The following is a 16,540-nucleotide window of genomic DNA, read 5'->3' as shown; positions in this document are numbered from 1 at the left end:
TCAGGGAGATGCTGGAGCATAAACATCATTCAACAGGAGCAGCCTTTTCTTCCCTTTCCACAAAGAGGCATTTTGCTAGGCTTGGCAGAAGGAGGTAAGCCTCCGGGAAGACATTATCCTGACAGCAAACACTGGTGACTGGCTTTGTATGTATGAATGTGCATGTTTGGCAGGCTCTAGATGCTAAATAAATATGGGTTATTAATAAAGCGCTAGCTGGAGATGGAAAATAAGATTGAATGCTTCATCTTCCCAGAGCTCTTTCAGGATCTTAGGGGAGAAATAAAGAAAAAAGACAATGGAAAATGGAGAGCCATGGGGGAAGAGCTGGGGGGAAGGGAATCCAATAAAGAAGAAAATAGCAACAAGGAGGAGGCAGTAAATTTATTTGGCTGTAAAAGAGACTCAAGAAAACAAAGGATAACAAAATAGCACTGGTAGAAACAATACAAACCACCTCTTGACCCTCAAGACTGAAGTCAAGATGTGAAAGTGAACTACCTCAGCCAAGAACACTTAAAAGAGACTAAGAAGGATCAAGAGAGAAGTAACCTGAACATGGAAAAACAAAATGCAAAAATAAATCCATGCCTAATGCATGCCCAGAAAAGGAGACTCCATCGGAGGAATTTTGAGGTGTTGCCAACCTCTACAGAAATGGGACTGAGATTGAGGGGCTCTGCTCCTGTGCTCATCTTGATATCCTTGCCAGCACAATTGTAGGCTTCAGTTGCTGTCCCGTGCCACAAGTCAAACCCTGTACTTAGAACTGAGCAGCATATTTACCTTTCATCTTGCCTCGTCATAGTAAAAAGTGAACATACCTTGCAATCACATTATTGTAACTTTCTGTTAACTAAACATTTACTACGTGCATTGCTTCTTTATCAGTACTATAATGCCATACAGTGATGCTATGATAATCCAACTTTCCAAACATTTAGTACTGCAATGGCCTTTAGTCTTCATATATTTCATCCTAAGAAGTCTTTACATCCTTGTACCTCCCAGTTAACAGAGGGCTACATTTCTGGGTCAAATAGCAAACTGCTACATGTGCCTTTATACAGCTATAATTCAATTATTTTCACCAAGCAACAAAGCATTTCATTTAATTAAGTCTCTTGGGCCTAATTCTCTCCTGCTTGTGCTACAATATTCCTAAAACTGTCATACAATGAATAAAGACTAAGATCTTAAGAGTTACTGTCATATATTTGACTAAGGCTATAAAGTGTTTCAAATTGGAGTGAGTGGACTTAATGGTCCAATTCTACATGCAAATGTTCCAGGATGTAGTCTGATTTTCAGAGAGAATACTCACATCCCCACTGGTTTTAAGGGCAAGCTCACCCATGTATTTGGGTACTTTATATTACTTCTTTGCAGGAGTAGAGTCCCTTACCCCCAGAGCTCCTGAAGCCTAATCTGCTATTTCATTTTCTCTCTCATACACACACAGACACAAACTTTTCTGAAAAGCATATCCTTCTTATGTTTTGACTTGACTCACCTAGGCTTTCATACACCATCTCCATGTTCCAAAACAAGAAGCATTCTTTCAGGACATCAGCATAAGAAAAATACCATGCCATGAAACTACCTTGCTATTTCCATGTGCTCTTTTCAACATGACTCAGTACCCATATAATACAGGTGTGTTCACTATCTCTTTTTGCAGAAGCCCAGCCAAGTTGCTCAATATGCCTGTGTACAGATGATGCATGTGCATGCAGCTGCTACAAGAAAGCACAATGGTCTGACAGTCAGTGAAAAATTGATATATACATGCACAGAGAGGCCAGAACACTTGGGAATCATTGCTCTTGCCTCACACATCCAAGTCAGCTATGCATGAAAAAAACACTGCAAACCTCCTACTACCAGCAGAATACCAAATATTCACCAGCACCCAGCAAGGACTTGCAAGGAAAACCCCAAATGTAGGACAGCTGGACACTGATTAACTGCCAGTCTTATTGCAGAGCACTATTACCAGAAGCAGCTTATTGAAAAACAGTTCACATTCCTACAGTGCTGATCACACAGAGACAACGCACAATTCCTTTGTCTTCCTCCTCACAGCAGGAATGCGCGATACTCCTGGAAGGTCAATGCATGACATTCAATATGAGGGATATGAGACGCCTCTCAACCTTAGATCTTATTTTAGCATTAATTTCTACTTCTGCTACTGATACTTTCTACTCAGGTCACTAGCTTGACCTTTTGTGAGAACACTTTAATTAAACTGAAAGCATTGCATGATGCTGCACGTATGGTCCTTCACACAGTTCTTAAATGAAAATATATGAATGGATACTTCTGGTATGATTTTACAAGCAGAGAAAAATGAGCTGATTTTACAGAATTGTGTTACTTTTTATGTCTTATGATAAGTATTCCTACAGAAATAAAATATACTGGTATGATATAGCTAGCACTCATTATCTACAGCCAGCTAATGAAGTGGAGCTCATTTGTATCTTCAAATAGTTATATATAGTGTATACTATGTATCACTCAGTTTTTCTTAACAGCCCTGTTTTGAAGGTGACTTCAAAAGCCAGAAATCAAGGCACTGCTCTACACACTGTGAAGGCAACAGTGACAATTTTGCTTTGCTTTATCATTCAAAGAAAAAGTTGCCAAGAAAAACACCACTGGAGACTAAAACACTATTAGAGATGTTTAGTAAATGAAAAGCTCAATCCAGTATATGCTAAGCAAGGGTCTCTGCAAAAGTTACTGTAAGCTACAGAACTGGTTTGAATTTTTCAAGCAAAACATTTGAAACATCTCTTCATCAGAAAACAAACAAACAAACAAAAACACAAAAAAGTCACAACACAAACAACAACAACAAATCTTGTGACAAAGAGCAAACTTTGCACTCACTTTCCTCTTTCCTTTCTCCTTCGAAATGACTAATCATTTCTTCAGCAGACAAAGATTAGCTCAAAGACTATTCCAAAACAACTTTCTCACTTCTCACTTAATTGTTAGTGCATTTCAGCATCAGTATCTATACACAACTTTGTGCCCCTCTAATAAAAGCATGAAGGATTTCAGCTGGTGTTGGTCTAACAGCTTTCCTTTCCTTTGAGTCTCTTCCCTAAGGTCAATCTGCATTTCCTGAAGGGAAGCTTACTTGCTCACCATGCTCCTGCAGGTGGCTTTCCTCAGTGCCCTGCTCTTGTTTACCAGGATGCTGAAGAGTTACCCACAGCTGTGTTCTGCTTCCAGATTATGCTCATTTCAGACAGTTTGTTTTCCAGGAGGGAAAAGAAAATGCAGTTATATCTGCTGCACCTACCACAGGCAGCACAGCAGAGAAGCACTGTCCTACAAGGTACTGCTAAAGGTCTCAGCTGCAACAGAGGTAGGGTTGTTTCTAACCCGCCAGCGCTGCTGAGCTACATCCTATCCTGAATCCAGCTCAGCGCAAGTGAGGAGCTGATCCAGACAGGAATCAGTCCTACTTGTAAGATAAACCCTGCTACAATAAAAGGATTACTCACATGATAATAGACTGCTCCAGAAATGAAAAGTTTACAAAGGTTATATACAGGAATAATGTCTGAAAGCACCCTGCAATCCTCATGCAGCCAGCATCAACTACTCTCACACTGGAGGACATACTGCTAACCATCACCAAACTCTGTTTTCATTTGGGCATTTGATGTCACACTCTTTGTCAAATGCTTCCAGCAGTCTGAAATGAAAGAGGAATTTTTTTTTCCCTTTTCACTAATCTGGTTACTACCTAAGACATGCATATCCCACAGTGTGACATGCAAAGAAAAATTAAGACTGCTGATGAATCCCCTGCAACAACTTTCTGTGAGATATTCTACCCACCTTTAAGCCCAGATTTCAGAAATCTTGTAGCAGATGCTGCTTGCAGTAGAATCAAATGATTCATGGCTGGGGATTTCTAGCTGCCACTGCTTGTTATGAGATTGCTTGGAGAAGCTTATACGTTTGATAAAGACAATAAATACTTTTCTAAACCCATCTCATTTACATAGTTTGTACTCAGATTTCATGAGCAGTAGAATCTACAGCCAAGAGAACCCAAACAGAACTGAACTCTGAATGCACTTTAACAGAAGTCTTCTAGCTGCTGGAATTGAAAACATGGTGATAAAGCTTGGTAGTAATTGGTCCATGCTGAGTAGGGTTAAATTCATTTCTCAAATCCATGCTGGCTAATACATCGTGATGTAACATTGTTCTTAGTTACCACTATACTTTCCTTATAACATGTTCCTATGTTAAAAATCTCTACCTATTGATATAGATTTCAGATGACTCTATGGTGGTGAAGGAAGTGTGGGTAGGCAGAAAAAAGTTTATGAGAGAATCCTGGCATGGGTGTCAAGAACAACACAGAAACACCAATCCAGCTAAACTAAGTCTGTGATTAGATTTCTACTCTGAAAAAGGCTCTGCAGAGATCAAAAGGTTACTGCAGGATTTTTACTGGCATGAATTCATTAGTCAGAAGCTCATCTATCTGAAAGATGGAGTACATTAGTGGTAATTTTCAGGCAAAAATGGAAAAACAGAGACTTGAATTATGTAATTTCTATCTATCCTATTTTCAACAATTTTCAGATAATTTATTCTGTCCTACAGAGGCAAATGGATGCTTAAGAGATTTAAGCACTTATTACAGATTTTTTGTTGACAGCGAGAATAAAGCATCAGCAGAAATAGTCAACTTGAAAAAAGGGCTTTTCACCCAAAGAAACAGTGCATACAGACTCCCGTAAGTAAACTTACCACCACTCACAAAGGCTACTAATGCATTAGTGCACACGAGTCCAAGACTGAAGGGCACCAACAGCAACGGGGTGACAACCAACATTTTAAACCAAAAAGCCCTTAGACCCTGTCCCAAACAGCCATGAGTACATTTCTTTCTATGTTTCAGGAATCTGTCCCAAAGCAAATAGGGAACCAAGTACACCTACTGCTTTTGTAAAGAGGTGTTATTTCAATCTCCTTGGGGAAAAAATTATTTATCCTCTAAGTACCAATCTCAGTAAATAACTACAAGAACATCTGTTTCTATTTATTCCACCCCGCTCCTATATGTATACAGAAGCCTCTTCATGCATTTGGCTCCTCTCTGTTGATGGGAATTTTCATGCTATGAAACTTACCTTTAAAAAAAAAAAAAAAAAAGAGTTGGACACAGGAGACAGAGGAACAGCGGCACCTCAAAAACCTAATTCAAAAAAAGAGCACAACAGTCTCTCTATATACAGAAGGCTCTGCATGAATCTGTATCTCAGAGTAAAGAGTAGTAAGAGCACCTTGGACATAGAAATTATTTGCTCAGCCCCAGTAAGAAGTAAGATCAGTCAAAGGCCGGTCAGTTCCAGTGTTAATAGCAAGCTTAGGACTCTTTCATATGTAGAAGTTTAGCTGCGACATCATGACAATATCTCTGTTTTTCCCACTTCAATCAACCCACAGATCCCTTTCTTATACTAAAATGAAGATTCCTCTCTTCTTCAGATGCTGCTATTCTTAAGCAGCCTGTGAGCCCACAGCAGACATCCTGCAACTACAGTCTCTGTATACGAGCTCCTTTCTGCTGCACACCATCAAGCAGACCAATGGTCTTCCAGCCCTTCTTACTCTAGGCCATGTAGCCCATTATCAGGGCTACACATCAAACTCCCAAACACACCAATACAGACTGTTTATGTCTGTGTCTCAGTGCCACCTCTGCTCCGACATGAAATATATCTGCTCTAAACCTCTGCTTGGACTCCTTATACCAAAAATCTCACCAATCCAGGTTCCTGTCATAGCAGTTTTTCGTTAGAAGGGTCAAGAAAAGGTGTAATGCAAAGGTGGACCAAGTGATCTTGGAAACACAGTGCCTGCGCACTGTCACAGAGAAGGATGTTAGTGCTGCTTATTGTGCCAGCAGATATACATCAAGCAACAGAGACTCAGCAGGAAGCGTGCCAAACGTACTCACTCTCACATCAACAACACTAGTAATTTGCACATGAGATCAGATAAGTCAAAAAGACTACATTTACTGCTCACGCTCCCAATCTTTGTCCCTGTGCTTATATTTACAGTGTCTGATTAAGTGACTGTTGAATAACTCAAGCTGACTATACAGGCTCAGGAGAACTCTTTATCTTGATCTGGAAGCATTAGAGTACTCTCTAAATATGAATTTAAAGGGCACAAGCCCAGTATAAACCTATTATTTAAAGCTTTGGCAGAATAGGGAAAAACACTTCAGAGGAAGATGAAGCAAAGTGACTTTTTATATACTGCAGTTATTAAAGCAGTTAACAAAATGCATCCCAATCTGTGCTACTAATGAAGAAAATAGAAGTATAGGGAAGAGGAAATTGTTTGTAAGCAGGAAAAGAAATTAGATCTACTAGGCCTCCCTCAGTCATCTGCTTTTTCCACTAGGATGCTCATCTCCCTAGGGAAAGCACACCTCTAAACGTGATGTTGTCTTCTATCACAGAAATAGAAAAGAAACATCCCCAAGCTCTCTTTAGGAATACGAAAAATATCTTCATAGCATAATTCAAAACATTCTTATTACGCAAACAAATGAAAGCCCTTTTGAAAGAGCATGAATTGATAAAATATTATTAAAAATAATAGCAGGGCATCATTCTGGCAAACATTTTCACAAGGTGGGAAAAAGCTCTCATGAAAAAAAAGTGAAGATTTCCATTCATAATTGCATCACAAAGGGAACTTGAACAGCTGAGTAACTGGTTTTGGAAACAAATGCTCCACATCTTGCTGTAAGTCTCCATCTGTGGAGACATGGGGAAGTATTTGTTCCATTTGTGGAACTGCATGTTTCGTTTTCCATATGTTTATCATATCTAAACAAGAACAAATTGGTATGGTACCAACTGATTCTGTTTACAATATAATTTAGCCATTACATTTGTTTTTTTGGAGAGGATGCTTGTCAGAGGCAAACAAATGCTTTTCAAAATACCTGTCTTTCCGACACTGAAAACAAAGGCCCTGCCAGTAGGGAAGGGAAAAATCTAGACTCATTTAAAAAAAAAACAAGACCAAAAACAAAACCAGAAACAGAAACAATAAAAAAAGCAAGGTCAGAACAGCATGAAGAGAATGGTAAACAATGTAGATAGAACTGGCAATAACACCAGTGCGTAAAGTTGTCTAATATGTCTTGTTATAAAATCTTGCTTTCAATTACTCAAAGCTTTACAAAATTAACTGGTTTGCCAGAAATTCCTTTGCTAGGTGTCCACTTCAGTTGTTTGTTTTTGTTGCTTTTCTGCAGGCGGGGATTCAGAAATAACATTCCATTGTTTCTGAAAATTGGAAACAGATTTTATTACGAATAACACATTTGTTTCCTCCTTCTAAAAGTAAATAAAAAGTCAGATTTGAACAACTTTTTTAAAGAGTGTCAGTGATGTTCTGAAATGAAGCTCAATTTCACATTGGTAATTCAGAAGATAAAACATTTCCATTGTCTTTACAGGAAAAGAAAAAAAATTCTTTAATGCAACACATTTAGTTAAATTATATAGAGAAACTAGCAACCGTATGGCAGTATCTTCTGATATCTTCTGAAAGTGAGGAATTAACAGCGAGTTTCACTGTTGACAAGTTAAGGAGGCTTAAAATAGAAAGCTGAAAACCCTGACTGGTAGTAAGGGACTGGGACTGAGCATCTGATAAGAGGAAGAGATGGTTGCAAAAGCTGAAGGTAAACGAGAAGCTTTCAGAAAACTGGTGCAATCAGCTGTAAATTGAAAACTCAAAAGAGCAGAAAAACAGGTGAACTGAAAAGCCAACTTAGGATGAGGAGAAACCAAGGGGCAGGGAAAAAAAGCTGCTACAAATATTGCACCACTTCAAAAAACAACCAGGAGTAAACTAACTTTGAGGATCCTAACATGTCTGAACCAGGAATTGGGTCTGCTTTTCTGGAGCTTGCATTTATCAGCAACGACAGCCACATGGTCTTTGCTGTTCAGTCAGAAATGTCTATGTAGCACTGCGTCACAGAATTACAGTGCTACAAAGAATCAAAACTGTAGAAATGACAAACTCTTCTGTTAGAGTAAAGCACTCAAAATCTAGGCAATGCACCTTTAAGGTTACATATAGTTCCATATAGTCTTGCCCTTTTGTGACACTGCCTTTGCTGTGTAAGGTACTATTAGAGATAATTTCTGCTCTACAGGTCATCAGGAATCACCACTAGAGATGTATGTCATTGCTATGGCAAACACTAGAGACTTCAGTGAATCCAGGTGACAAGCTAAGAAATAGGAACATTAACAACTATAGCTCTATGACAACCACAATACATCAGCCCTAGAAAAACACTCATTTCAAACTAACCCAAAATGAAATATTTTCTTTTGATTTTTCACTAACAAAAATATCATCTAAAAGGATGCTTTCCTCAATGAATATACTTACAAAATCATATTGCTAAGCAAAAGTCTGATTCTTGGCACTAAAAAGCACATATTTATGATTGTCCAGACCTTGAAGAGCCAAACCTAAAAGTAAAAGCAAAGCCAGGAGCAGAGAAGCGTTTAGGTTTGGCAGGAGACAACAGGGGCATGCTAAGGAAACATGTCTATCTCAAAGCTACAATTATTATCAAACAGAGAATAAAAGAAGAAACAGATACAGGGCATGAAGTATTAGTTATCACAGACAACTGCAGTACTGAAGTTACTTCAGACAACATTGCAAGGCCATTGTACCCTGGAGAGTCCACAAGATATATTCCTTACATAAATCCACACGACCCTGGCTAAAGAACATATCCTCACCTCCCACCCCCTATAATAAACTTGAGACCTCTAACAAAACAGATAAGCATCCACAGAAACCAAAACATGCTTTTTGCAGGAAGGTAAGACTAAATATATCACCAGATTCTTAGGGCTGGGCAACAGCCAGAAGACTTCTCACATTAAAATGCCCACTTAAATCCTCTAATCATCTCAAACTAACATAGATTACAGCAAAGAGCACTTAAGGGGGTAAATCTTGCATAATGTTTTGAAGAGGTTCTAAGCATTGCCATGTTTTCTCCTGCTTTCACCCTGCTGGAATGGCCATAGCAGCACATGACACTTGTTGCAGGTTCAGCACACCTAGATGTGGCAGAACTGGAAGTCACAGCAGCAATCAGAAACAGTGCAAATAAACTCCCTAACTATGCTCTATTCTCTTAGCATCACCAGCAAGAATTTTTGGAAAGGACTATAAATGTTTGCAAAATGTTTTATAACTATTCACGTCTTTTTTTGCAGCAGCCCTTGTGATACAAGAGGAAATAAGCATACATCCAAAATACAACTCCTAAGTTCCCACAGTTCCTCTGAGAAAGCATTTTCCAGTTTGAAAGGGAAATATCATGTTGTCACTGGAAACACAATACACATTTTCTCTTTTAAAGAGCAGTCCACACTCCTAAGGCAGCTTTCACCACTGCACATGAAGAAACAGGTTGAATCCAGCACTGCTGTTGCCAGGAACTATGCAAACATTGAGGCTTTTTCATTCCTCTCAAGCAAAAATGCTTAATTATGACAGCAGAGGTAAAGAATAAAATAAAGCCCATTATCAGACAGCTGACATTTACTTAGCCAGAGTTCACACCTGCACTGGAAAAACTTCGGAGATCTGTGAATTGTGAAGGCTGAAACTCAGTGGTCTGGAAAAAAAAGAGGATAGAAAAATTGAACAAGTACCTCCAAAAGCTATAGCACAAAAGTCAGAGAGCAGCCATGTCCCAATAGGATAACCAGCAAAAAAGGTCTAGTTGACAGAAGGCAGAAGTGTAAGAAGGGAAGAGCACTGGCCAGTGGCAGAACTTTGACTATATCACAGAATTGCAAGGGTTGATCAAGACGTCATTGAGTCCAGCCCCCTGATAAAGCAGGTTCCCTACAATAGATCATAGGTGTCCAGATAGGTCTTGAATATCTGCATAGAAGAAGATTCCACAACTTCTCTAGGTAACCAGTGCTGTCACACTTACTGTATTTCAGTGCTCCATCACCTTTATAGTAAAGAAGTTCTTCCACATGGAACTTCCTATGGTCAAGTGTTAGGCCACTGCTCCTTGTTCTATCACTACACACCACTGAGAAGAGCTTGGCCTCATCCGTTTGCCTCCCACTTCCCTTTAGATAGGTGTATGTTCCACACCATTTTATCATCTCAGTAGCCCATTGCTGGATTCCTTCTAGGAGATCCTTGACTTATTTGAACTGGGAAATCCAGATCAGGACACAGCATTGTAAATGCAGCCTCACCAGGGCAGAATAGAGGGGGAGAATCACCTCCCTCAACCTGCTGGCCATGCTTTTTTTTTTTTTTATGCATCTCAGGAAACCAGTGGCCTTCTTAGCCACAAGAGCACACTGTTGGCTCATGGCCAACTTGCTGTCCACCAGAACATCCAGATCCTTCTCTGCAGAGCTCTTGTCCAGCAGGTCATCTCTTGACTTGGGATGAAGGAAACTGCCTCTGGTGCAGTGCAAACTGCCTCTCTACAGCCCCTTGCTTCTCATTCACTCCACTTATGCCTATGTTTCTATTTTGCAATAGACACTATTTTTATCTTTACTCTTCCATCTTCTCTACACCATTTGGTGTTATTCTTTGGCTAAACATATAAAACTGTCTTGATATAGTAAGTAAGGAAGTTACCTATGAGAACACAGCTGATCTAGAAAGAAACAAACTCTGTTCCTTGCTGGTTGATGCTCCAAGGAGAAAGAAACTGCTGATGTCCTGTCTGAAGAAAGACTACTACTCCGCTTGATTCCAGCTTCACAGAGCTTCCTTAGGAGGTTTACTGACTTCACAAGCTTTCTGGACACAAAATATACTTCATATCCATAAACTCAGAAAAGTCTAGAAAGTCCTGAGTGGCAAAGGTGTTACTCTATGAGCTGCAATACAAATGTTTTCCAGACTACCATAGACTACATCTTCTTCCAGAGGGGAGCAGAGAGGCAGGCACTGATCTATGCTCTCTGGTGACACCAACAGAATCTGAGGAATGGCATGGAGCTGCATCAGAGAAGGGTGCTCACACTGGGTATGAGGAAAAGGTTCTTCACTAGGGAATGGTCAGGAACTAGAAGAGGATCCCCAGGGCAGCAGTTACAGCACCAAGCCTGCTAAAGTTCAAGAACTGTTTGGACAATGATCTCAGATATAGAATTTGATATCTGGGTGGTCCTTTATTGAACAAAAATTTTACTAATGAGCTCATGTTTTAATTATGATATTGCATAAAGGAGAAACATCTAGATGAAAACATAAATACAGCTTTCTCTTATTAGTAGAGAAACTAACAACAGATGCAGAAATTCTTGATCAGGTTGATTTCTGGACTTCATGACCTTGAAGGTCTTTATCAATCTAAATGGTTTTATCATTCTGTGATCGTCTGGCCACACCCACAAGTCCGGCTCAATATTTGTAGATATTTTGTTTGTTTGTTTAAGAACTTCAATTTATGGTCAAACAATGAATAGAACACAAATCTTCAGCAATTTTTAGAGGAAACACTGTCTGCACCTCCCACAGAAGTCCTGCAGTGTGTAGAAATAGTAGTATTCAACATCCTACTGAGTAAGAGCAGTATCAGAAAACTTTAACTAACATTTCATTCATTCACTCATTTTCTTTTAGAAATCATGTTCCAAGGAGAAAATTTGCAATAGTTTTTATGTGGAATGTATTACACCTTCTAGGACGATAAAAATCAGTCACTGCATTGTTCAGATTCCTGTTGATTCCCATTCCCATTGGAATACTCACTTTCATTTTTATTTTACACAGAGGAGAGTTTACCCAACAGTTCCACTCACCAACACATAGAGTACTAATAAGCTCTACCAAAGAAACAAGAACATGCACTGAAGTACAAAATGAAATACAAATCTCATGCTGACAGTTGACACCCTCAATACAGGACTTCATTTCTAAGCAAACAAAAACAAACAAACAAACAAAGAACCTGGTTGCCACATCCTTCCTGCTGATGAAAGGTTTGCTTGCTGCATGGCTTGTGTCAAACTTTGACCAGCCAATCGCAAGCCCAAGGGGATCAGTTGGACTGAACCTCAACTAAAGCATGATCTTCTCTGAATTCAGAGATATTATTTGTAATTTTTTTTCATCCAGATTTTAGGCTATTTAATTCTAATTAAAAGAGGAGTGATTCCTCCCTATCTTAATACCAAGAGAATAACAGAAGAAATCATGCAAGAGGAAAACAGCCAAAGCTTGAAAACCATTATTTAAACATAGCACATATGTGACCTTAAGAACAAAAACAGTTCAATTCTGTCAGCGCAAACTTCAGTGTCAGCTATGTTCTGTTTGACCACGCACTCCTAGAGAAGCAAACACAGATGATGCTACAAAGTTAGTCCTCAAGAAATTTCATTTCGGAAGAAACCTGATGCAGGGAGAGAAAAAAGGCAAGAAATAGCTAGCTTCGATTTTTTCCCCACCCAGAACTTTCTTTCCTAACCAAACTTCACGGGGAAGTACACAGAGAAACCCTGTTGCCAGCTAGAGAAGAAGTCTAGCTCTGCTAGACACACACCCTGACCCAAGCCCACAGGCATTCCTCCTGAGGATCCCAGTACCCTCAGGATTACACTTTGCACTACTTGGATGACTGTGGTCAGAGTTAACACTCCCTGTTCAGTGTTGCTTTCTTAACTAACTAGTCTTCTTAAGTGTCCCATGTAGAGATCATAAACACAAGCTTCTCCTGGAGAAGGTTTGGAGTACAAATCTACCACAAGGTGCTTTGGAGTGCTCCCTGTAAATTGGGCACAGTTTAGAAAGATCAGTTTCTCTTACTGAAGCTAAAAGTAGCATCATTTTGAGGTTAAGCATAGCTAAAATAGCCTCTGTGGGCTCCACCAGTCCCCCCCATATTGAAAGTTTTAAATAGCTTTGATTCATAGAGAAAAATGTAACATTTTATAAAGACATAAAGTTCAGTACCTAGCTAATTTTGCTAGATTTCATGGAAAATAAGCAAAAGAGCAAAACAGCTTTCTATTCTTTAAGATTTAATTTAAAGAAACTAGCAAAACAGACTGCTGAAGTCAACAGGATTGATGAACACAGGGATTGAGATGTGAAAGAATTTATTTCCATTAAGATGCCTCCCAGGCAAGGCAAAAAATATGCAGGAGTAAGTGCAGCCTTGAGCAGATTTGAATGTATTGAAAAAGAAAGTAGTAAGCCTGTAAAAAGAGAAAAACTGACTGATAAGCAAAGTATGGGGCTTATGTGAATATTACCAATGCTCAAGTTAAGCTAGATTTTGAACAAATACTGGAAAAAAAAAAACAACAGTAAGAGTACATGAAGTTGTAAAAAGCATGAAAAAGGAGGAAGAGGGCTTTTATGCAGAGAAGATTGAGTCAAGATTAAACATTCCTCCCAAAACTAAGCAATTACCAGCCTTATTTTCAGAAAGAATGCTTTGTCCCAAATAAAGAGAAGAAGATGAGGAAGACCAAAAAAAAAAAAAAAAACCACCTGTAATTACTAAATCAGGGAATCTTTTCAACATGAGGCATTATGGTTTTATGGTTACAGGAAACAAAACTCATTTCCAAATGGACATAAAAATACCTGAGAATAGACTATGAATTCTTTCCTTTTAGCAGTAAAAGAGATAGCCTCCAAGACCCAGCAAGTCACATTCAGTCTTTCTGTCCTAAATTTCTTTATCTGCTTTTTCTTTTTTTAATTCTCCCCCTTTGGCAGGTGCATTGTCAAGCCACTCGATGATATTTGAAAAATTATGGTGGTCAGGTGAAGACCATGGCGACTGGAAAAAAAAACAAAAAAACAAAAACCAATATCACACCCATTTTCCCAAGGGAACTATCAATCTATCAGTCTCACTTCTGTGCCGGGAAGATCATGGAGCAGATCCTCCGTAAAGCATGTGGAAGAGGAGGAGGTGATACACAGTAGCCAGCATGGCTTCATCAGGGGCAGGTACAGCCTGCCCAACTCAGTGGCTTTTTATGATGGCATAACTGCATCAGTGGACAATGGAAATGCCACTGATGTCATCTATCAGAACTTCAGTAAAGCCTTTGACATAGTCCCCTACAATATCCTTCTTTCTAACTTGGAAAGATACAGATTTGACAAGCAGACTGTTCAATGGATGAGGAACTGGTTGCACAACCTGAGTGGCGATCAATGGCTGAATGCCTGGATAAAGACCAGTGACAAGTGGTATCCTTGTATCCCTCAGAAGTGAATACTGGGATTATCAGCACTTTAACATCTTCAAAAACATCGACAGTGGGATTGAGTATAGCCTCAACAAGTTTGCATATGACACCAAGCTGTGCAATGCAGACAACATGCCTTGGGAACAGGATACCATCCAGAGATACCTAGGCAGGCTTGAGCAGTGGGCCCAGAAGAACCTCATGTGGTTCAACAAATCCAAGACCACCTGGGCAATGGCAACCCTTATTGTCAATACAAGCTAGGGGACAAAATGAATGGGCACAGCCCTGCAGAAAAGGGCTCAGAGAGTACGGGTAGATAGCAAGTTAGCACCAAAGGGACATGATCCTGCCCCTCTGCTCTGTGCTGGTGAGACCTCTCCTGAAGTACTGTGTCCAGATACAGAGTCCTCAGTATGGAAGAGACATGGATCTCTTCCGTACTTGGAACACTTTCCCTGTGAGGACAGGCTGAGAGAGTTAGGGCTGCTCAGAGTGGAGGGAAAGGCAGTTGGGAGACCTGAGAGGCCTGAATATCAGTAAGGAGTTTTTTTTGTTTGTTTGTTTGGGTTTTTTTTGGTTTTTTTTTAAACAGCAAGAGTGATGAGGCACTGGATAGGTTGCCCAGAGATGTGGTGGATGCCCTGTCCTTGGTTACATTCAAGGTCAGCCGTACCAAGCTACGAGCAACCTGAGGTAGCCATGGATATTCCAGTTCAACCCGCAGGAGGGTTGGACCAGATGACCTTTAAAGGTCCCTTCCAGCTCAAACAATTCTATGATTCTGTAAGTACTTCTGTAATTACAGCAGCATAACAAAGCTTACTTCAAACTATCTCTGCAGAATCAGCTTTTTCTAGAATCAACAGTTCATATTGTTAGGGACCTTGGAAAATCACTAACAGAGAAGAAAAGATGGGAGCTTTACTATGGAAAATTATTTACACTGCAAAGCTAATAATTACTACACAGCTATACCAAGGTACCTTATTGTATCACAGCATGAAATAAGAGAAATTTTGCTTTGCCCATTTAGCTACAGCATTTACTCTTAATTTCAAAGCTGAAGCATCGTGAACAACAGGGTGCATAATCTTTATCTACGGGCCTGAAAAGTAGAGCTACAGGTCTAATTGAGCAAGCCAAAGGCACGTTTTGCTCTTTTCCAAATAGAACCTTGGTGCCTAGGGGCAAGGACTGCTACTTCTCTAGATGGGATCTTATGATAAAATAAGCTAATGCACCTTGAAGTATGCATAAAACAATGGGGTCCTCTAGGTGCAGCAAAGGAATTGTATATTCACATGATTAAACACACGCTTTACTTAAGAAGAGTGAGGGTGTAGGAAGAGGCTAATACACACCCCTTCAGTAGTCTGAATGTTATAGCTTCTTATCTACAGAGGTGGCAGATATTTACCTCTGTATACAGTTGTAACAAAGTGTCTTCAGTATCACTTGAAATCCTTGAGTCCCTCAAAGCTACTGCACAGGTTGAGCCCAGATTTAGTAATGAGTAGAAAGATGCATGTTTTCCATGTTCCTTTAAAAGCCCTGATCTCGTTACCATGCTGGCAAATCCATACAGGAGCCACAATTAAATAACATGGATTTTTATCTTGAGAGCTAAATAATACCATTCCAGGTAAAAAGAAATATAGATTTGGTTGAAATGGTAAAACTCAAAAACGAATGCAACATTACTACACGGGGAAAATAGGACCTCACATATTGTAGTAGGTGAGAGAAACTGATCTCAATCTCAATAGCTTTGTTGGGAAGGAGGGAGAAACTGTATTCCCTTTTGTGTATTCTGGAAAGACTGGGGGCTCTAAGCAGACATTTCTGGTGCTTCTGAGGTGCCATCCAAACTGATCCTTTCTTGGAGTGTACTTTAAGCACAGGTTAATGATGCCAAGGGAACTACTAGCTGGACGAGTCTTGATTTACACAGATGAAGGGAACAGTCTCCCCACTGAGATTTTTGTTGGGCTTACATGTATTTTTCCTGTTCCTACATTAAAAAATGATCCTGTCTCAAATGTGCCAGACTCTTAGATTAAGCCCTTTGAGGAGATTACAGAGAAACCAAGTGCATTCAGCCTCTCGTCCTGTTCAAAAACTGATTTAAATGGATGAGATTTCCTTCTTTCTCATCTCTGATGGTGACAGTAGTCTAAAATTCCCTACTAGGTTCAATGTTTCAAAACCTTTTGAAGTATTTTTTAGCA

The sequence above is a fragment of the Lagopus muta genome, chromosome 4 (genome assembly GCF_023343835.1).
Source record: "Lagopus muta isolate bLagMut1 chromosome 4, bLagMut1 primary, whole genome shotgun sequence".
Lineage (NCBI taxonomy): Eukaryota > Metazoa > Chordata > Aves > Galliformes > Phasianidae > Lagopus > Lagopus muta.
Note: the sequence above shows the minus strand (reverse complement) of the source record.